This window comes from Ursus arctos, unplaced genomic scaffold, assembly GCF_023065955.2.
Source record: "Ursus arctos isolate Adak ecotype North America unplaced genomic scaffold, UrsArc2.0 scaffold_33, whole genome shotgun sequence".
NCBI classification, from domain to species: domain Eukaryota; kingdom Metazoa; phylum Chordata; class Mammalia; order Carnivora; family Ursidae; genus Ursus; species Ursus arctos.
Genome location: NW_026623019.1, coordinates 10,289,794 through 10,311,860, shown reverse-complemented (window position 1 = coordinate 10,311,860; position 22,067 = coordinate 10,289,794).

Below are 22,067 nucleotides of genomic sequence, written 5' to 3'. Positions count from 1 at the left end.
AGGGAATCACTATCCTAAAATAATGCGTTCATTAAAAAAAATTTTTAGGGGGTACCTGGGTGGCTCAGTCAGTTTAGCAGCTGCCTTCGCTCAGGTCATGATCCCAGGGTCCTGAGATCGAGGTCCGCATTGGTCTCCCTGATCTTCGGGGAGCCTGCTTCTCCCTCTTCTTCTGCCACTCCCCCTGCTTGTGTGCTGTCTCTCGCTCACTCTCTGTGTCTCAAATAAATAAATAAAATCTTTAAAAAAATTTTTTTTAGGGGCACCTGGGTGGCACAGTCAGTTGAGTATCTGACTCTTGTTTATGGCTCAGGTCATGTTCTTAGGGTCATGAGACTGAGCCCCAGTCAGGCTCCATGCTCAGCACGGAGTCTGTTAGAGATTCTCTCTCTCCCTCTCCCTCTGGCCCTCCCCACCATGTGTGCATGCTCTCTCTCTCTCTCTAAAATTAATAAACTAAAAAAAAAAATTTTTTTTACCCAAACATATACATCTTCCTAAACAATATATTGTTTGGATTTGCTTGTTTTACGCTTTATAAAAATAGAATCACACTGTGTGTGGGTTGCAGCCAGCAATTTTCACTGCAAATTATATTTCTAAAATTTATTCGAGTTGTTGAATATAGGTGTATTTCATCCAATTTTCCTGCTGTATAATATTCCATTTCCATATTTCATTCTCAATTTTCCTTTGGAATAAAAAGATGTCCACCGTCTAGGCAGACAATTACTTTCTGGGTGATTTTTGGAGAAAAGCTGTCAGATTGTTGCAAGATCAGAATTTGTAGACAGGAATGGTTCTTCATTTCACCCACCAAGGAAATACATATATCACCCCATGTCATTTGGGGGGGCGTTTACCTTCAAAGCATGTTTGATGTTGCGTAGCTACCAGAAAATGCACCGAAGTACAGCTCCCTAAACCTCTTTATATTCACACCAATCACTCCATAATTTCAAAAATGGGTATCCCTTTATTTTTTAAGATTTTATTTATTTGAGAGAGAGACAGAGAGTATGAGCAGGGGGAAGTGCAGAGGGAGAAGCAGGCTCCCCACTGAGCAGGAAGCCCGATGCAGGCTGATCCCAGGACCCCAGGATCAGGATCTGAGCTGAAGGCAGCCGCTCAACCGACTGAGCCAACAAGGCGCCCCAAGAATGGGTAGCCTTTTTGCCCACATCCCTAGATTACTACTTCTTGCTTCCATTCATAAAAGTCTGCGTCTTCCTCCCAGGTTAGTCCGTGGGTGGATTTTACTTTCCTCTGGCTCTTCGGATTTGTAAACGTCTTTCCTTCATAATTCTTAAGCCCGTGGGCCTTGATGTATTCTGCTGCTTTTCATAGGCTTCTCGTTTTACAGCCACACAACTCTTTCAGGTATTGAAATGACAGCCAACGAAGCGGTAACGATCTTGAATCCAGTGGAGAGTATATGAGTGTTCACTGTACTAGTCTTTCCATTATTTTGTATGTTTGAAATTTTTCCTATATAAAAATGTGGGGAGGGTGTGGGATCGAATAAACTGAATTCTGGATGTCCTTCTTGACTTTGTCTAACATCTCTTTTTTTTTCTTTTAAGATTTTTATTTATTTATTTGACAGAGAGACAGAGTGAGAGAGAGTGAGAGAGAGCTCCAGCAGGGAGACACGGGAGAGGGAGAGGGAGAAGCAGACTCCCCACTGAGTAGGGAGCCCTGCGCGGCTCTTGATTCCACAACCCTGAGATCAGGACCTGAGCGAAGGCAGTTGTTTAACCAACTGAGCCACCCAGGCGCCGCAGGAGTCACATCTTTTTAAGGTGTATCTTCTGACTGATTCTGAGGAATGTTCTCTATCAGGTAAAAACAGGTAGTCTGTATGACCAAATATGCAAAGTTGTCCACAACACATTGCTAAGGAAGAAAGCAAGGTACAGAGCAATAGATATGGTATGGGCCTCTTTATGCAGTTGATACACATATGTGTGTATATGTATGTACATGTATACATACGTGTGTGTACATACATACACATGCAATGAATAGTAAAAGGGTTAGAAGGATACTCAGCATTTTGGCAACTAGCTAACTAAAGGTAAGTGGGAGAGTTTCTGATTTAAGAGAATAAGAAAATGGTAGTGAAGACAGTTCAGCTTTTTGGGGGTACTGTTCTGAATTTAATTAAAAGCAAAGTAAAATTAAGGGGTGCCTGGGTGGCTCAGTCGGTTAAGTGTCTGCCTTTGGCTCAGGTTGTGATCCCGAGGTCCTGGGATTAAGCGCCCCCGTCAGGGCTCCCTGCCCAGTGGGGGTGGAGAGTCTGCTTCTCCCTCTCCTTCTGCCCACCCCCAACTCGTGCTCTCTCTCTCAAATACATTTAAAAAAAAGCAAAGTAGAATAAATGCATGGGATGAACTATATGATCTGTCAGATATCTTCTGGCTGACTCTTGTCGTGATCCTAATGGGAAGGAGGACGTCCGTCTTGAGGGGGACTTAGTGAGAGGTAGTGGTCATGGGGCCTGGTGCATCCTGCAGACTGAAGGGGGCAGCTGCAACTCTCAGAAACACCCTGGCCACAGTTGCATGGATCACGTGGCCGCTGCGTGCTCTTTCAACACTCCTTACCCTGGCCTTACCCCCACTCACACCTGTCTGACCTAAGAACAGGGTTGCTCCTGAGCCTGGAGAAACCTCAGGTCCCTCCTCCATGGGACAAGACAGGCAGCAGCCCCACCTTCTCCCCAAGCAGAGGCAGAAATGGGGCAGGTAAACACCTCACGTGTAGCCACCTGTCGGAGTACTGAAAAGAAAGGCAAGAAGAGTAGCCAAAGTCTATCCCTTCTCCATGCTCAGCAATCCCTGCGTCAGTTACCTGGAGCCTCTAACACACTTTATAATCCACTCTGCTTTGGCGTGATACTTTAAGTCCTTCCTAAACTCTGTTTAGAGGCAGGGGTTACCTCTAGATAGCTTCTGTGGCCAAAACTTTGGGAAGTTTCTCTAAGAAAACAGCAGTTTAAGTACTGCCTGCTTTATGGCATTCAGTGATGAACTTTGGCAAATAGCTCATAAAGAAATAATTCTTTCTGTTGATCATGTTAACAGTCCAAAGATTACTGTAGTTTTAGTTAAGCCTCTGGTGAATATTAATTTTAAAATACACACGAAAAGTATAGTTTCCCTGGAGCTGGGATTGCCTGTGAATTTCCAGGGAGAAAGATGGAGACAGAAACATATGTAGATATAGAGATAAATTAATTGAACAACTTTGTAGAAAACAAGGATATGATGACTTATACGGTCTAATGTAAAAATCATCTTTTTTTATTGTGGTGCTCGAAAAGCTGTCAACAAAAAAAAAAGATGTAAACAAAATAATAATATATAATTATAACTGGTATTTACATGTATAGGCCAATCATAGAAATTAAAGGCTGAGATACAATTGAATTGAATTGCATCTGTGCTTATGATGCATTGGGAAATAGTGGGAGTATTAGGGACAGGACCGAAATAATGGGCTCACATTGTAATGAGTACTTACTTGGCATACCACACCTGCGACACCAAAGTGAGGGTATATAAGCCTGCTAATTGATTGCGGGATTCTTCCACTGAAATCAACAACAACAATTTAAAAACACAACGCAGACCAGGGCAGGTGAGAGTGTGAAGAAACTGCTACAGTGCTTGCCATTGTAAACTGTTCCCACTCTTTCAAAAAGCATTTTCATAAAACCCACCAAGATTCGTAAAAAATGTTCAAATCATTTGACCCTGTGATTTTACCCTGGGCTCCCGTCTTCAGACAATAGTACAAATGCAGAGAAGACTATATGCACAGAACTTTTCATCAACACATTAGTCTTAAAAGCAAAAAATGGAAAACAATGAAAATACCCCCAAATTAGAGAAAGTTAAGTAAAACATATCCACTAACAGGTACATTATGGGGGCACATATATGTTAACTATGAAGAGTATGAAACAATATTTATTCAGTCAATGAATACTTATCAAGCCAGCTTTACTATAGCATGCTAAGCTCAGGGGACACAATGATGCCCAAAAAATGAAGTTTTGGCCCTCATGGAGCTTGCAGATAATACTTACAGTGTATATTCAGTGTAAATGACAGAATACAAAATGCTCGTACCATGATTGCCACTGTGCAAAACTGAAACACACGGGCAGAAGGACAGGAACAAAATAAACCAAAATGCGAACTGTGTCTTTGTTTTATTTGGGGTAGTGATAGCACAGATAATCTCCCTCCCCATTTCAGCACTTTACAGATTGCATTCAGGATTTTTGCAATTTAAAATATTGTGGGATGTGTAAAAACCTCAAGAAATACTATTAGCTGAAAAATTCAGAATAGTTAAGCAGAACGTATAGAATAGCTGGGGCTGTGCGTGCTGATGAACCGAGATTGAAAACAAATGTGCACAGAGGAAAAATATTATGAAAAGCAGTAGGATCTGAGTTAACTCATTTGTTTTTTTTAACAAGTACATGTTCATGGGTTGGTTCAAGGTTTGTAACAAGGTATACTTTTGAGACTTGGAGGAGTCTCCCCCTCTGCCAGTCCAAGAACTCTGGAGAGAGTCCCCTGGTACAGGTGGAGAAAGATTGCATGGGTGTTGGAGTCCCCAGACCTGGGCCTCTGTCCTCGCGTGGTCACTTTCTAGTTATGTAACTGAAGTCAGCTCCCTAGACCTACTTGAACCTGTTTACCTTTTTTTTTTTTAAGATTTTATTTATTTAAGAGAGAGAGTACACAAGCAGGGGGAGGGGCAGAGGGAGAAGCAGACCCCCTGCTGAGCAGGGAGCCCGACAAGGGGCTCGATATCAGGACCCAGAGATCATGACCTGAGCAGAAGTCAGACACAACCAACTGAGCCACCCAGGCACCCCTGTTTTCCCTTTTAAAAATGAGGATAATATTATCTGCCTCAGAGAATGTTGTTAGTGCTAGAAATTATATACATATGCAGAGAAAAAGCTCTAAGATAGCATATCAGAATTATGATCAGCTACAGAGAACAGAATCTCCACCACAGTGGCCAAACAAGATCGACCTCTGTTTTGTTGTTGTTTTGTTTTTTACAAACCTCTGGAGGCAGGCAGTCTCATTTTGGTACAGCAACTCTCAGATTAAAACAGGGGACAAGGTTTTTCCAGTCTTTCTGCTCTGCCGTGTTTGCCTGTGGTTTTGACCCTCATAGGTCCGAGATGAGTCCTCCACCTTCAGGCATCTAGGGCATCAGGTAGGCAAAAGCCCACGCTAGCTGAGTCTACCAACAAGCTTTCCTGTAAGCTTTTCTGCTTATGTTAGTCAAAGTAGGTTCCTACAGCTATTTCTAGTTACACATGTATCCCCATCTATCCCCCCCACATACCATAGCCTAGCATCTCAACTCTGCAGACAGAGCTTATATCTAGCACAGAGACACATAATATGTGCTCAAGAAATAATATGTGTTGGGGCGCCTGGGTGGCACAGCGGTTAAGCGCCTGCCTTCGGCTCGGGGCGTGATCCCGGCGTTATGGGATCGAGCCCCACATCAGGCTCTTCAGCTATGAGCCTGCTTCTTCCTCTCCCGCTCCCCCTGCTTGTGTTCCCTCTCTCGCTGGCTGTCTCTATCTCTGTCAAATAAATAAATAAAAATCTTTAAAAAAAAAAAATAGTAAAAAAATAAAAATAAAAAAAAAAAGAAATAATATGTGTTGAGCTGAAACATTAAATTGTCTCCTCATCGAAGTATGATTCCCTATAAAATGATAAATAAAAAGGAAAATACTAATTTCTTGACTGGATAGGACTAAATGCTCCTGTCCAGAAGGTTCTGTATGCTCCTTCTACAGTGAATACCCACAGTGAGGACAAGACAAAAGCTACTCACCTGGCTCCCAAGCCATCCTAGGAATCACATTATCCACGTTGCTTTGCCTCCCACTTGCCAGTCTGAGACCCAGGAGACAGAAACCAGAGGTAGTCCAACATGTGGCCTGTTTGGAGAGCATGGTCCACGGTCTCCGTCCGGATGGAACAGCCACGGGTAGCACAGCAACCGTCCAGGAGAACTACGTCCCGAATGTGGGTCTGACAACTGTTAGGCACCCATGTCTGTGAGAAATTGTATCAAGAGCTGAGGAGTCACTAAAATGAGGAGCTGAGTTAATTATCCTTACCTATGGTTCCCAAGGCAACAAGGCAACAACCCTCTTAGGATCCGGGGTAATAAGATCCTTTCAAATTCACTTGGGAGATATCGGTTGTCTGTGGCCTGCACTTACCTAGATGGATACGATTCATAGGGTTCCTGCCTTCCTCTGAGCCAGATAAAAGCACCCAGCAAATACATTTTCATTCTTACTTGTTGTTTTTTCAGGTTCCACTGATATGCACTAAATACCCCCCACCCAACAAAGGACCCCCTATTACAGATGTAGCCACTTAGTGCAGAAGGATGTGATGTTGAGCAATTCATTCCTACCTAGACCCAGATTCTGGACTCCTAGTGGTGTGGCCACTCATGAGATGGGTTCAGCCGATGGCTTGCTTTTTGGAATCACACAGAGGAAGGTCACACACTTCCACAATCCCTTAGCCACAGTTCTGAAATTTTATTTTATTTTATTTTATTTTTTTAATGATTTTTTATTATATTATGTTAGTCACCATACAGTACATCCCCGGTTTCCGATGTAAGGCTCGATGATTCATTAGTGTATAACACCCAGTGCACCATGCAATACGTGCCCTCCTTACTACCCATCACCGGTCTATCCCATTCCCCCACCCCCCTCCCCTCTGAAGTCCTCAGTTTGTTTCTCATAGTCCATAGTCTCTCATGTTTCATTCCCCCTTCTGATTACCCCCCCTTCTTTATCCCTTTCTTCCCCTACTGATCATCCTAGTTCTTATGTTCCATAGATGAGAGAAATCATATGATAGTTGTCTTTCTCTGCTTGACTTATTTCACTTAGCATTATCTCCTCCAGTGCTGTCCATGTTGTAACAAATGTTGAGAACTCGTTCTTTCTGATAGCTGAGTAATATTCCATTGTATATATGGACCACAACTTCTTAATCCAGTCATCTGTTGAAGGGCATCTCGGCTCCTTCCACGATTTAGCTATTGTGGACATTGCTGCTATGAACATTGGGGTGCATATGGCCCTTCTCTTCACTACGTCTGTATCTTTGGGGTAAATACCCAGTAGTGCAATGGCTGGATCATAGGGTAGCTCAATTTTTAACTTTTTAAGGGACCTCCACACTGTTTTCCAGAGTGGCTGTACCAACTTGCATTCCCACCAACAATGTAGGAGGGATCCCCTTTCTCCACATCCTCTCCAACAATTGTTGTTTCTTGCCTTGTCTATTTTTGCCATTCTAACTGGCGTAAGGTGGTATCTCAGTGTGGTTTTGATTTGAATTTCCTTGATGGCTAATGATTTTGAACATTTTTTCATGTGTCTGTTAGCCATTTGTATGTCTTCATTGGAAAAGTGTCTGTTCATATCTTCTGCCCATTTTTTGATTTGTTTATTTGTTTCTCGTGTATTGAGTTTGAGAAGTTCTTTGTAGATCTTGGATACCAGTCCTTTATCTGTAGTGTCATTTGCAAATATATTCTCCCATTCCGTGGGCTGCCTCTTAGTTTTTCTGACTGTTTCCTTGGCTGTGCAGAAACTTTTAATCTTGATGAAGTCCCATAAATTCATTTTATCTTTTGTTTCTCTTGCCTTTGGGGATGTGTCATGAAAAAGGTTGCTGTGGCCGATGTCGTAGAGGTTGTTGCCTATGTTCTCCTCTAGAATTTTGATGGATTCCTGTCTCACATTGAGGTCTTTCATCCATTTGGAGTTTATTTTTGTGTATGGTGTGAGATAGTGGTCAAGTTTCATTCTTTTGCATGTAGCTGTCCAATTTTCCCAGCACCATTTATTGAAGAGACTGTCTTTTTCCCACTGGATGTTTTTTCCTGCTTTATCAAATATTAGTTGCCCAAAGAGCCGAGGGTCCATTTCTGGGCTCTCTATTCTGTTCCATTGGTCTATGTGTCTGTTTTTGTGCCAGTACCATGCTGTCTTTGTGATCACAGCTTTGTAGTACAGCTCGAAATCCGGCATTGTGATGCCCCTAGCTTTGTTTTTCCTTTTCAACAGTTCCTTGGAGATTCGGGGCCTTTTCTGTTTCCATACAAATTTAAGGACTGTTTGTTCCAGTTCTTTGAAAAATGTCCTTGGTATTTTGATCGGGATAGCATTGAAAGTGTAGATTGCTCTGGGTAGCATGGACATTTTAACTATGTTAATTCTTCCGATCCATGAGCATGGAATATCTTTCCATCTTTTTATGTCTTCCTCAATGTCTTTCAAGAGTGATTTATAGTTTCTAGAATATAGGTCCTTTACGTCTCTGGTTAAATTAATTCCAAGGTAACGTATGGTTTTTGGTGCTATTGTAAATGGGATGGATTCCCTAATTTCTCTTTCTTCGGTCTCGTTATTCGTGTATAGAAATGCAACTGATTTCTGAGCATTTATTTTGTATCCCGCCACGTTACTGAATTGCTCTATAACTTCTAATAATTTGGGAGTGGCTTCTTTTGGGTTTTCCATATAGAGTATCATGTCATCTGCAAAGAGAGACATTTTGACTTCTTCTTTGCCAATTTGAATACCTTTGATCCCTTTTTGTCGTCTGATTGCTGTTGCAAGGACTTCTAGTACTATGTTGAATAATAGTGGCGAGAGTGGGCATCCTTGTCGAGTTCCTGATCTTAAGGGAAAGGCTTCCAGCTTTTCTCCATTGAGAATAATATTTGCAGTAGGCTTTTCATAGATGGCTTTTATGAGATTGAGAAATGTACCTTCTATTCCTACACTCTGAAGGGTTTTAATCAGGAAAGGATGCTGTATTTTGTCAAATGCTTTTTCGGCATTGATTGAGAGGATCATATGGTTCCTGAGTCTTTTCTTGTTGATATGATGTATCACACTGATTGATTTGCGAATATTGAACCACGCTTGCATCCCAGGTATGAATCCCACTTGATCGTGATGGATAATCCTTTTAATGTACTGTTGGATTCTATTAGCAAGTATCTTGTTGAGGATTTTGGCGTCCATATTCATTAGGGAAATCGGTCTGTAATTCTCCTTTTTGAGGGGGTCTTTGCCTGGTTTGGGGATCAAGGTAATATTGGCCTCATAGAATGAGTTTGGTAGCTTTCCTTCTGTTTCTATTTTTTGAAATAGCTTTAGGAGAATAGGTATTATTTCTTCTTTGAATGTTTGGTAGAATTCCCCAGGAAAACCATCCGGGCCTGGAGTTTTGTTATTTGGAAGGTTGTTTATCACTGACTCAATTTCTTCATAATTAATTGGCCTGTTTAAGGAATCAATTTCTTCCGGTTTCAATCTTGGTAGTTTATAGGTTTCCAGGAAGGATTCCATCTCTTCCAGATTGCTTAGTTTATTGGCATATAGCTGTTGATAAAAATTTCTAATAATCCTTCCAATTTCAATGGTGCTCGTCGTGACCTCTCCTTTTTCATTCATAATTTTAATAATCTGTCAATTTTATTGATTCTCTCAAAGAACCAGCTTCTAGTCCTGTTGATTTGCTCTACTGTACTTCTGGTTTCTGCTTGATTGATTTCAGCTCTAATTTTGGTCAACTGCTTCCTCGTGCGTGGATTAGGCCTGTCCCTCTGTTGCTGTTCCAGCTTCTTGAGGTGAGAATATAAAAACTGCATTTTAGATTTTTCTATTCTTTTGACTGAGGCTTGGATGGCTATGTATTTCCCCCTTAGGACTGCCTTTGCAGTATCCCATAGGTTTTGGACTGTTGTATTTTCATTCTCATTGGTCTCCATAAATTGTTTAATTTGATTTTTGATTTCCTGGTTTATCGAGTCATTCCTGAGCAGTATGGCTCTTAGTCTCCAAGTGTTTGAGTTTCTTCCAAATTTTTCCTTGTGGTTGAGTTCCAATTTCAGAGCATTGTGGTCTGAGAATATGCAGGGGATAATTTCAATCTTTTGGTATCGGTTGAGACCTGTTTTGTGTCCCAGAACATGGTCTATTCTTGAGAATGTTCCATGGGCATTAGAATAGAATGAGTATTCTTTGGTTCTGGGGTGTAGTGTTCTATATATATCTATGAGGTCCAACTCGTCGAGTATGGCATTCAAAGCCTTTGATTCTTTGCTTAGTTTTTGCCAGGGTGTTCTGTCTATTTCTGATAGTGGAGTGTTGAGGTCCCCTACTATTAATGTATTTTCATTTATATGTCTCTTTATTCTGGATAAGAGTTGGCTTGTGTATCTTGCTGCTCCCCTGTTGGGGGCATATATATTTATAATTGTCATATCCACTTGTTGAATACTTCCCTTAAGAATAATATAGTGCCCTTCTGCGTCTCTAACTATAGTCTGTAGTTTAAAATCCAATTTATCTGATATGAGAATTGCTACCCCAGCTTTCTTTTGAGGACCATTTGCGTGAAAGATGGTATTCCATCCCCTTACTCTCAGTCTGAATGCATCTTTGGGTTTGAAATGAGTCTCTTGTAGACAGCAAATGGATGGGTCATTTCTTTTTATCCAATCTGCAACCCTGTGGCGGCTTATGGGATGGTTCAAACCATTTACATTAAGACTGATTACTGAGAGATATGATTTTAATGTTGCCATGTTGCCAGTAAAGTCTTTGTTTGTATTGGCTGTGACTTTCTGTTCTGTATCACTCTTGGGGCCTTTTTACTTTTATAGAACCCCCCGTAATATCTCCTGTAGGGCTGGTTTCGTGGTTACAAAATTGGTTAGTGACTGGCGATTCTGAAATGTCTTTATTTCTCCATCGATTCTGAATGACAGCCTTGCTGGATAAAGGATCCTTGGCTGCATGTTTTTCTCTGAAAGAGCTTTAAATATGCTCCCCCAACCCTTTCTCTCATTCCAGGTCTGTGTAGACAGGTCTGACGTAATTCTGATGCTTTTGCCTTGGTACGTGAGAAATTTCTTTGCCCTGGCCGCTTTCAATACTGTATCCTTGCATCTAATATTTGCGAAATGCACTATGACGTGACGTGGCGTAGGTTTGTCGTGGTTGAGCTTGGGAGGGGTCCTCTCTGCCTCTTGGACACGAATGTTTGTTTCCCTTGCTAGATTAGGGAAGTTTTCAGCTACAATTTGTTCAAATATCTCTTCTAGACCTCTGTTTTTCTCCACCCCCTCGGGGATGCCGATGATTCTAACATTGGATCGTTTCATTGAGTCAGTAATCTCCCGTAACCTACATTCGTGGGCATGGATTTTTTTAAGACCATCTTCTATTTTCATTTTTTCCTCTATTAACCCATCCTCCAATTCACTAACCCTTTCCTCTGCTTCTGCGACCCTGGCTGTCAGAGCCTCTAGTTTTGCCTGCATTTGGCTCATAGAATTTTTAATTTCTGTCAGATTCGCTCTCATTTCTGTCCTTAGGGATTCTATATTCTCAGTAACCTTTTCGTTTATACTTTTTTCAATTCTACTCATCATTTTGACCATCGTTACTCTGAATTCCATTTCTGATAATTTGGTTACATCCATATCCATTATTTCTGTGGCAGAGGCCACAGTCTCACTGTCTTTTCTTTGCTGGGGGGGGCTTCTCCTTCTTGTCATTCTGATGAAGAGAGGTTGCGGGGTTTCCAGAGCCCAAATTATTGACTGGGTCCCAGGCCGTGCCCCTTGTTTTATAGGGATCTTAGGGATGTGGGCTTCTTCTTTAAAGATTTTATTTATTTATTTATGTGGCAGCCAACCAGCGAGAGAGGGAACAGAAGCAGGGGAGTGGGAGAGGAAGAAGCAGGCTCCCAGCGGAGGAGCCCGATGAGGGACTCCTTTCCGGAACACTGGGATCACGCCCTAAGCCAAAGGCAGGCGCTCAATGACTGCGCCACCCCGGCGCCTCGGGTTGTGGGCTTCTTGATTTTTCAGCCTGCCTTCTGGGGGAGGGGCCTGCCGCGCTGATACTCAGGCAGCCCTGTTTGGGTAGAGTCTCGGTGTCCCCTGCGAGGGGGGATGGGGATGGGCACTCCCTGAGCCGGTATTTCCAGGCTTTTGTTCTCTGGCGGCTTTCCCTGGCGGTTTGCTGTGCCTCTTCTGAGAGTCAGAGCAGCAGCGGCCAAATTTCAGCCTCTGTCACGGAACAGAAGGATTGCGGCCCGTTCTCTACTAATGTTCTGGCCACTTTAACTCTGTTTCTGTTGGTGCTGCTCAACCCTGCAGCATCCCGGGATGTGCGCCCCACACCCGGCGTCCCAGCCCTCACTTCCAGGGCCGGTGCGTCTCTGTCCTTTGTGTTTCTAATGCCGCCAGCCGCCAGCCGCCCCGCGCGCGCTCCCGGATCTCCCGGTCTCAGTCTGGATCCAGTGAGCGCACCGGGATTCCGGGGTTCCGCGAGATGCCTGGTGGCGCGCACCCGGCTCACGGTCTCAGTCTGCTGTTTTGCGGGTGCTGACCGTGAGCCCCGCCCGCTCTCCCGTGCAAGTGGCTACAGCTTCCCGGCGCCCGAATGCGGCGGCTCCCTCCCCCTTCCGTTTATCTTCCGATATCTGTGCACAGTTTCATGGCTCCCCGCTTCGTACCTCAATACTCAGCACTGGAGATGTTCATTTGTAGAGATCCAGATGCGTCTTCCTGCGTCTCCGGCTGGTTCCGTGGTTGTTTAGGCTGGTCTGGTACCTATCCAGCTCGACTCGGGGGACCGGCTGAAAAAGGTGTCTCCTACTCCTCCGCCATCTTAACTCCCCCCCACAGTTCTGAAATTTTAGAGTTTTGCCTCTGAAACCAAAAGTTTGGTGCTACACAAATTTGGCAGCAAAAATCTGACCTGAATTGGTGATCTAAGTCTATTTATGATCCTTATTTATTCTTTGGTGTAAGTAATCATACATTTCCCTGGGGTTCTATCCATGGGTTTAATTATGGAGTCCTGCCCCAGACTGCTGGATGTGTTATGCAATGCTATGCAGTATACACACGGTATTCCCGAAGAACTGAATTACAGAACATAGGGCCCAAGTGTTTCAGATGAAGGAATATGGATGGGAAAAATAAACCTCCAGGAGATGAGCCGTTATTGATGAGTTGTTGCTCTTCTGTAAACTGTGGAGCCTTCGCTCTCCCTCTCCAGACATCTATTATCCAACCCTACCTGCTGCCTGCTCTCTGCGCCTTGTAGAAAATTTTGCAAACTCATTATACACACCCCAAAGCTCTTACCTTATAAATTTGCACTGGCTCTGCCTATATTTACAAGGATTGCCCCTCCTTACAGGAAAAACAACTTCATTTCCTTGTACTGCCTTTCCTATCAGTAAGAAAACAAGCGTCCACCTACAGCAAATATACTCATTTCTCTGCAAGTTTCCAGGGAAAGCAAATTAGAAGAACAACTCAAAGGAGAGCACGTTCAGTTTTTTAAATGTATCCTCTAATTTCCTTTGTGTGGCTGTGGGGTAGGGTTTGGCTTTGTGACTTCTGCATGGTATTATCATAGCAAATTAATCTCAAATATCCAGATAAGTCAGAAATCATGATTTGGATCGAAGGAAAGCAGAATTTACCACCCCAGAATATATCTTTCGGCATAAGGATTATTTTAGAATGATCATTTTTTTGAAAAACAGCAGGCAGGAGAGAAACCCTGAAAACCAAGTAGAAGTTACTTAGTTTGAAAGAGCACTTTACATTTGTATTCCTCTCCGTGCCAAGAAGAGAAGGAGGTCTCTACATCTCTAGAAATTCTTATCAATGAAGAAGACAAAGATTTAAATCTGCACAACAACCTTATCCTTGTTTACTGTGCTTTTCCTGGTGACCTCCCCCCTCCCCTGCCCTTTTCTCCAACATTTTTTGTGTATAACTGGAGTTTATTTAACATGATGCTTGGACTGTTTCAGAGAGTTACTCAGTTTTCCTGGGTCTCTCCCATGTATATAACTGGTACACACGTTATTAAACTTCTGTTTATTTTTCTCCCATTAATCCGTCTTTTATTACAGGGGAGGGGTCTCAGCCAAGAACTTAGAAGAGTAGAGGGAAAATTATTTTCCTCCCCCATAAGATCTTTGACTGAACAGGAATCAGCTGCAGCATGCAGAACACGTGGAGGTTTCATGGATGACAAAATTATTAGATTGGATTAATGGATTAAGGTCTAGAGTTATTTCTTTTGACCAACTAGAGGAGACATAGGCTTTTCCCTGTTGTCCTCTGTACCCAGAAAAATGGAATATACTCATTAATGTATGAGTAATTGCACCTGTCATAGACAAAACATATACCAACAAGCTGTTGACCTTAAAAGTAAGACAGCCAGCAAGATGGGTTTATTTGGAAATAGCAGAGGAATTAACATTTGGGACATGCAAGCTATGGCGAACCATAGGCAAGTCTGGAGATCAAAGGAGAAGAAAGTTACTTTATGCAGAGAAGGGTTAAGTTGAGAGGGTCTACTTTATTTTTTATTTATTTATTCATTTTTTAAAAAAGATTTTATCTATCTATCTATCTATCTATCTATCTATCAGAGAGAGAGAGCACAAGCAGAGGGAGCAGCAGGCAGAGGGAGAAGTAAGCTCCCTGCTGAGCAGGGAGCCCGATGAGGGACTGGATCATGACTTGAGCCAAAGGCAGATGCTTAACCAACTGAGCCACCCAGGCAGCCCAGATGAAATCTTTTAAAAAAATATACGAACACTAATTTGAAAAGATATATGCACCCCTATGTTTATTGCAACATCATTTACAATAACCAAATGATGGAAGCAGCCCAAGTGTCCATCTATAGATGAATGAATAAAGAGGTGGGAAGAAGCAGGAGAGATATATATATAGCTAGCTATCTATCTATCTATCTATCTATCTATCTATCTATAGATATAGATATAGATATATAAGATAGATAGATAGATAGATAGATAGATAGATAGATAGACAGATAGATAATAGATAATCTCCTGGAATATTACTCACCCATAAGAAAGAATTGGAATCTTGCTATTTGCAACAACATGGATGCATCTAGAGGGTTGCTAAGTAAAATAAGTCAGTCATAGAAAGAAAAATACCAGGGCACCTGGGTGACTCAGTCTGTAAAGCATCTGTCTTCAGCTCAGGTCATGATCTTGGGGTCCTGGGATTAAGCCCCGCATTGGGCTCCTTGCTCAGTGGGGAGCCTGCTTCTCCTTCTCCCTCTGCCTGCTACTCCCCCTGCTCTCTCTCTCAAATAAATAAATAAAATCTTAAAAAAAAAGAGAAAAATACCATATGATTTCAATCATATATGGAATTTAAGAAACAAAACAAATGTACAAAGAAAAAAAGAGACAAACCAAAAAACAGATTCTTAACTATAGAGAACAAAGTGGTAGTTGCCAGAGGAGAGGTAGATGGGGGGATCAGTGAAAGAGGTGATGGAGAAAAAGAAAAAAAAATTGATATGATATTATCTTTCCCATACCCCCAAATTCTCCATGTTTAGAAAAACAAACACTATTTTCTAAAAAGAGAAAAAGAACTAGTAAGTGCTAACTATGGAATATTACATAGATCAACTCTGAAAAATACCATTCTAATTTCTCTGCATGCCCAAGTCTCATGAAAGACTTAATAAAGGGCACCTGGGTGGCTCAGTCAGTTAAGCGTCTGCCTTCAGCTCAGGTCATAATCCTAGGATCCTGGGATCGAGCCCTGCATAGGACTCCTTGTTCAGTGTGGAGTCTGCTTCTCTCTCTGCCTCTGTGTGAGTGTGCTTTCTCTTTCTCTCTACCTCTTACTGTCTCTCAAATACATAAATAAAATCTTTTAAAAAAAAGTTAATAAGGATACTAGGTCATGTGCAAAACTATGCCATGAATAATAACAGCAAAAAATTCCCCAAACTAGCTGTGGCTTTTTACTAACTGTGGTAGATGGTCCAAATTTAATAAATGGCATGACATCTTCCTGCTTTTGAAGTAACAGTTCCAGTACAGTAACTAATAAAGCCATATAGTTTATAACCATGTCTCCTCCTTCCCCAAAATCACTGCATGGAGCAGGAATGTAGGAACATACTCCAGTTTCTTATCCACAGATTCATGGCCTCTGCAATCTTACCCCTATCTGTCTTGTCCATCCCCTCTTCACCCAGTGCTTCTCAGACTCCAGTCTACTTTATCTGGATTCACGTAAAATCTCTTCCTTATCAGAAAATGCCCCACTTGCCCCTCCAGCTGACCTCTGGGCATGGAGTGCCTCCTCCCCTCTCCACCTGCCACAGTTTTGCTCAGCCTTCAATGCTTTCTCCTCCAGTCTTCCCTAAATGAAAAGCAATTGCCAATTGCCTTGGGCTCATATGGTATTTTATTCTAAGGCTCTCTTTGAATACTCTTTTGGGTTTTGGATCAGAGTCATTAGGCCTCTGCCTTTCTTGCCGACCAGGCTGAAAGTATGAGAGAAGTGTGACCATGTAGACAATAGGTGCTCAAGCGAGTTTGTCAGAATTGACTTCTGGTTCTGTGTACCTCCAGGACATTATACTCTCCACATCCAGACCCTTTCAGAGCTGTTGTTTCTCAGCTTTAGGTGTGGGTGCTGGTGTCTGTGCCACAGGCCAGAACACAGTGGTGCCAAGTGTGACTTCATGGCAGCTGCCCATCAGCCGAGAGAAGAGATGGCCCTATCTGTATTTACCTGATTGAGCCCTTAGGGCTGGTGGAGTTTCTGAGGGAGTTGGCAGGGCAGATGTTGTCTGTGTGTCCTCACCAGAAAAAGAAGGCTTTTGATAAGTGAGTCCTGACGCTGAGGAAGACAGAGCTTTGTTGGTACTTGTCTTTGTGTCAGTATAGAGGGAGAAATCAGTGCTGACCCACAGGAAACCCCATTGTCTGGTCCACGTCACCACGGACGTCTGTCTCATTGAGAGTCCTACCAAGGCCAGTGGAAGATTAGATGAACAGAAAGAGGAGGCTCAGCTCAGTGTGCAAGCTGCATTTTCTCATGCACAGTACTTGGCTGATTTCTGGGTTATGAATTAGCAACTCAGAGAACAAACATTTTTTAAAAAGTTACTTGCGAATTATCATAGCAAAACAAAACAAAACCCAAACAAACCCAAAACCCGACAACCATCCCAAACAAACATGCTTCTTTGCTCCAACTATTGCCTGATTCCTTCTCTCCTAAATCCTGTGGGGATGTCCTACTCATCTTTCTCTTCCCCAGTACTCCTCACAGAGCTTCACCAACCCCTGGGCAAGAGGAAATGCAGGGAACAGTGGGTATGGGAACAAATCAATAACCAGGAGGCCAAGAGGCCTAGGTTTTTGTCCCAGTTTTGCCTCTGTCTAGTTGTGTGACCTCAGTTTTCCTCTCTGAACGTCAGTTTTCTTATCTGTAAAATGAGAGAGCTAGTAAAACACCAGTTCTAATAAGATGGGTGTTCCCCCAAAGAGTTCTGACTCCAGATGTCTGGAAAATTCTGTGCTAGACAGGTTTCGGTACTGCAGGACTCCTCAAATGTGTGCATTGTGACTTTTCCGGAAGGAGAGGAACGCTGCATGTCACCAGTTTTCTTGGCCACAGATTATTTTTATTCCCATAGAATTTGTGGGACTCACTTGGGGAGATCCTGGAGTAAAGATTTCCCTTTCAGAGCATACTTTCCCCTTCCCACGCCTGCCCTCACTGGACTTCTCCGACTGTGCACTTCCTTACTTTGCATGTGTCCCATTGTGTCCCACCAACTTGGCTCCCAGTGATTATCTTCTCTGTGCAAATAGCATAACCTGGTTCTCTTCATTTCTCTGAAAATATAGATCCATCATTAATTATCAAAATGTAAAAATGACAGATAGGACTTTTGGGGGAAAAACAAGCAGTATAGGAAAGTTTAGGTCAAGAAAATGAAATTTTACCCCAAGTCTCACGACTGAGAAATAATTTTAACAAAGCACTTTTACTTTTATTTCTGTAAAGATTATTTTTAAGTAATCTCTACACCTGATGTTGGGCTCAAACTTACAACCCCCCGAGGTCAACAGTTACATGCTCTACTGACTGAGCCAGCCAGGCGCCCCCCAATAAAGCGTTTTTAAATTGAATCAGGGGAGGGGTACACGGCTGGCTCAGTTGGTAGAGCATACAACTCTTGATCTCAGGGTTGTGAGTTTGAGCCCCATGTTGGGAGTAGAGTTTGCATTAAAAAAAAAAATTAAGTTATAGAATTCTACAATTGGCAAAATCCTGTTTATTTATTCAATTACAAATATATATATGGCAAAATATTTTAAATAGATTTAAGTTTCAGAATCCTGTATTTCTAAAACATTGTGTTAAGACCTAGTAATTAAGGTTGTTGTGATATTGGTGAGGGGGGTTGATAAGGGTTGAATGTATGTTGCCTTGTCAAAAAATATACGTTGCAGTCTTAACCCCTAATACCCGGAATGTGAACTTATTTGGAAATAGAGTTGTTGCAGAAGTAATTATTATATTAAGATGAGATCATAGTGAAGAAGTAGGGTGAACACCTAATCCAATATGGCTAGGGTGCTTATGAGAAGATGGCCAAGCAAAGACAAAGAGACATTGAGGGAAGAAGGCCAGGGGCGCCTGGTGGCTCAGTTGTTTTAAGCATCTGACTCTTTTTTTTTTTTTTTTTTTTAAGATTTTATTTATTTGAGAGAGAGGGAGAGAGCTCACAAGCAGGGGGAGGAGCAGGGGGAGAAGCAGGCTCCCCGCTGAGCAGGGAGCCCAATGCAGGCTCGATCCCAGGGTCCTGGGATCATGACCTGAGCCAAGGCAGATGCTTAACCAACTGAGCCACGCAGGTGTCCCAGCATCTGACTCTTATTTTAGCTTCAGTCTCGATTTTGGCCGGGGTTGTGGGATTGAGCCCCATGCTGGGCTCTGTGCTCAGTGGAGAGTCTGCTTAAGACTCTCCCTCTGCCCATTCCATAGCTCGTTCTGTCTTGATAAAAGACATAGATAAATCTTAAGGAAAAAAAAAAAAGAATGCCATGTGACAGCGGAGGTAGTGATTGTCGTTATGCAGCTGAAAGCCAAGGAATGACGGAGAGGCTAAGAGAAAGACATGGAACAGGATCTCCCCTAGCCCTCAAAAGAACATAGCCTTAACCACACTGTGGTTTGGGATTTCTGGCCTCTGGAATCACCACCTAGGGTTCCGTCCTTTGTTAAAATAGCTCCAGGAAATCAATGGGTGGGGGGGCGGTGGTGGTGAATTGAGAGCTGACGAGAACAGCTAGGCCATGCTAACCACCACCACGCATGCGCGCAGGAGGCTGTGACTCACAAGGCTCGCACCATGCCTATGTCTCTGCCTGACTCCATGTTCAGGGATGTCACGTTGGGAACTTGAAACCGGCCATTCAGGTGACCAGTCATCCCGTTTCCCAGGAAGTGAGGGGTTTCCTGGAATTCTGGACTTTCAGTTAAAAGCTGGAAAGTTCTAGGCAGACTGGAACAAATGGGTTACGTTATCAGCCATAGAAGGCATAGCTGCACCATGGATATTGGCAAATCGGGGCATTGCCCCCACAGAAAGGAGCCTGTCACATATTTGCCAGCACATCGCTGCCTGGGTTTCGTTCCCCAGCACTGCTCCATTTTATTTACAGTGAACCAGCGTGGGTTACCTAAACCCATTCCTGTCCCTCTTCGTCAGATTTATGGATACTGGCGGGGAGAAAGACCTAGAAAATTGTCCTTTCGAATAGAAAATGCAAACCTTTGTTAGAGAAATAGTATAGTAATTATGAATCACATTGAAAAATCACTTAAAAATTTTCAGATGAGAGACGTCCTCTCCCCAAATTTTAATTTTATGTTCTCTTCCAAATCAATGGTTTTATTATCTCTCTCTCTCTCTAAATCGAAATTGTTCCCAATTGGATACATAGAATTATGGAATCGTAGAGTCGAAGGTAGGAAAGGTGGGAAATGCTAGACGTGACAATTTTTTGGATCTTAAATTTTCTAAGCACTCCATCACATCCTTAACATCCTGCTATGATTTTTACACCTGGATTTGGAGCTTACAATAAATCACATTTGTCACAACAATGGAAAATCAGTAGTGATTTACTGAACACTAGCCCAGCGGTTAGCCCACCATACACGCAGCATAAATACAATAGCTTGCAGGTTTTGTCCTTTTCTGCTACAGCAGCTGTGGAGAGAGAAGTGTTAGAGGGCCAGTGAAATTTCCGGTAGGTGGGGCCCTGCCCTGGACGCCTCCCACTGCTAACCAGGCACCAAGCCCTGGATGTGCTGGCCTGATATTCCCTCTCCACTGCCCCCAAATCCTCCTGCCCACCGCTCACTTAGGGCCATAGCATCTATTTAAAATGCACAGCTACTAGATAGAATGACCTCCAGGGCATATTGTACAGTAAAAAGCAAAACAGAAAACCCAACCCAAGATGCAAAGCAGTTTGTATGGGGTACCGTTGACCCTCGCACAATGCAGGGGTGATGGGCACCAACCCCCATGCGGTCGAAAATCCAAGTACCACTGTTAACTCTCCCAAACTTCGCCTACTGCCGACTGGAAGCCTTAGCGGTAACATCAGCAGTGGGTTAACGCTGTGTATGTCGTAGACCATATTAGTACAATAAAGTGAGAAAAAAGAAAATGTTATTAAGAAAATCATAAGAAAGAGAAAATACATTTACAGTGTTGTGTTGTAAAAAATCCACATGTAAGTGGACCCCTGTGCAGTTCAAAGCTGTGTTGTTCGAGGGTCAACATTTTAGAATTTAAAAAGTATCCTACATGTGTCCGTATGAATAGGAGATAGTCTCTATTTACAATTTTCAGTGATCGGAACTCTTCCTAATGCATTTTACTTGTTTACGTTTTTATTTGAGGGGAGGGAACAATGTGTTTGTTCACCTTGGGTCTTAGCTCCTGGCTTGTACCAAGTAGGCAATAAAAGTCAGTTGAATGAATGAATCATTGAATAAAGGCAAAAACACTGCCCTTAAGTTTCCCTGTTGCAGCACATTTAGTAAGCCAATTTTTAAAACATAAACACTGATTGGGTGTGTCGTGTCCTATCTCTTTAAAGTGTTTTTTAATCAGAAAGAGCCAGAGGCAAAAAAAGTGATGAAACCACACACACACATACACACACACACACAGGACAAACATCTAATTAGACCAAAACAAAACCAATTTACAAGCCCTGGCTCATCATCTTGATAGCTATGTGCCCTGATCCTGTAATTTATGACTAAACACTGTTATATTCCTTCTCTGGGCATTAGGCAACTCAGGAAAGGGTTCCAGAAAAATTTCAACACTACTGACACTCTTGATTATTAATATTATTAGTACTGTTTATTTTTTTAATGGCCTGTCTTCTAAAGCCCTGTATCAGATCTTAGCAAGAATGTATTTATAGGATTGCAGCCCCAAAGCAGTCTTGAACGCTTTCCACTGGGAATGCTCTGCCCTCCCAACCATGACCTCACTTCCCAGAGCCCCTGGGAATGTCTCCTTCCTTTCAAGCTGCCCCAGGGACTCCTTTTTTCTTGGTCGTGGGGAGCACAAGGGCGAGGAGGGGGTGGGGGAGAGACCTGGGAAATCAGTAATGCCTCTGGAGTTCCAACTTCCTCCCTCCCTTCCCTGCCCCGCCAGCATCCCTCCATCATAGGTAGCTCTGATTTTCCAAATCAGCCTGTTTAGCATTTCTATGGCTCTTGATTTCCCTCCTGCTAAAGGAGGGAATCCCTCCGGGGAGTCAGGAGTTGGTCAAATGCCAATTTCTGCTCTGCCCCTGGAGTTTGCCCAGGGGTTTGTACGATGAGTGAACTCTCCGTGGGAGTCTGATGATTTTACCTTTTTTGTACGGCGTGCCTGGTTTACCTCCGGCATGGGGTGGACTTGACAAAGTGTTCTTAAACATTGGTGAGGGGCACCTGTGTGGCTCAGTCGGTGAAGCGTCTGCCTTCGGCTCAGGTCATGATACCAGAGTCCTGGGATCAAGCCCCATGTCAGGCTCCCTGCT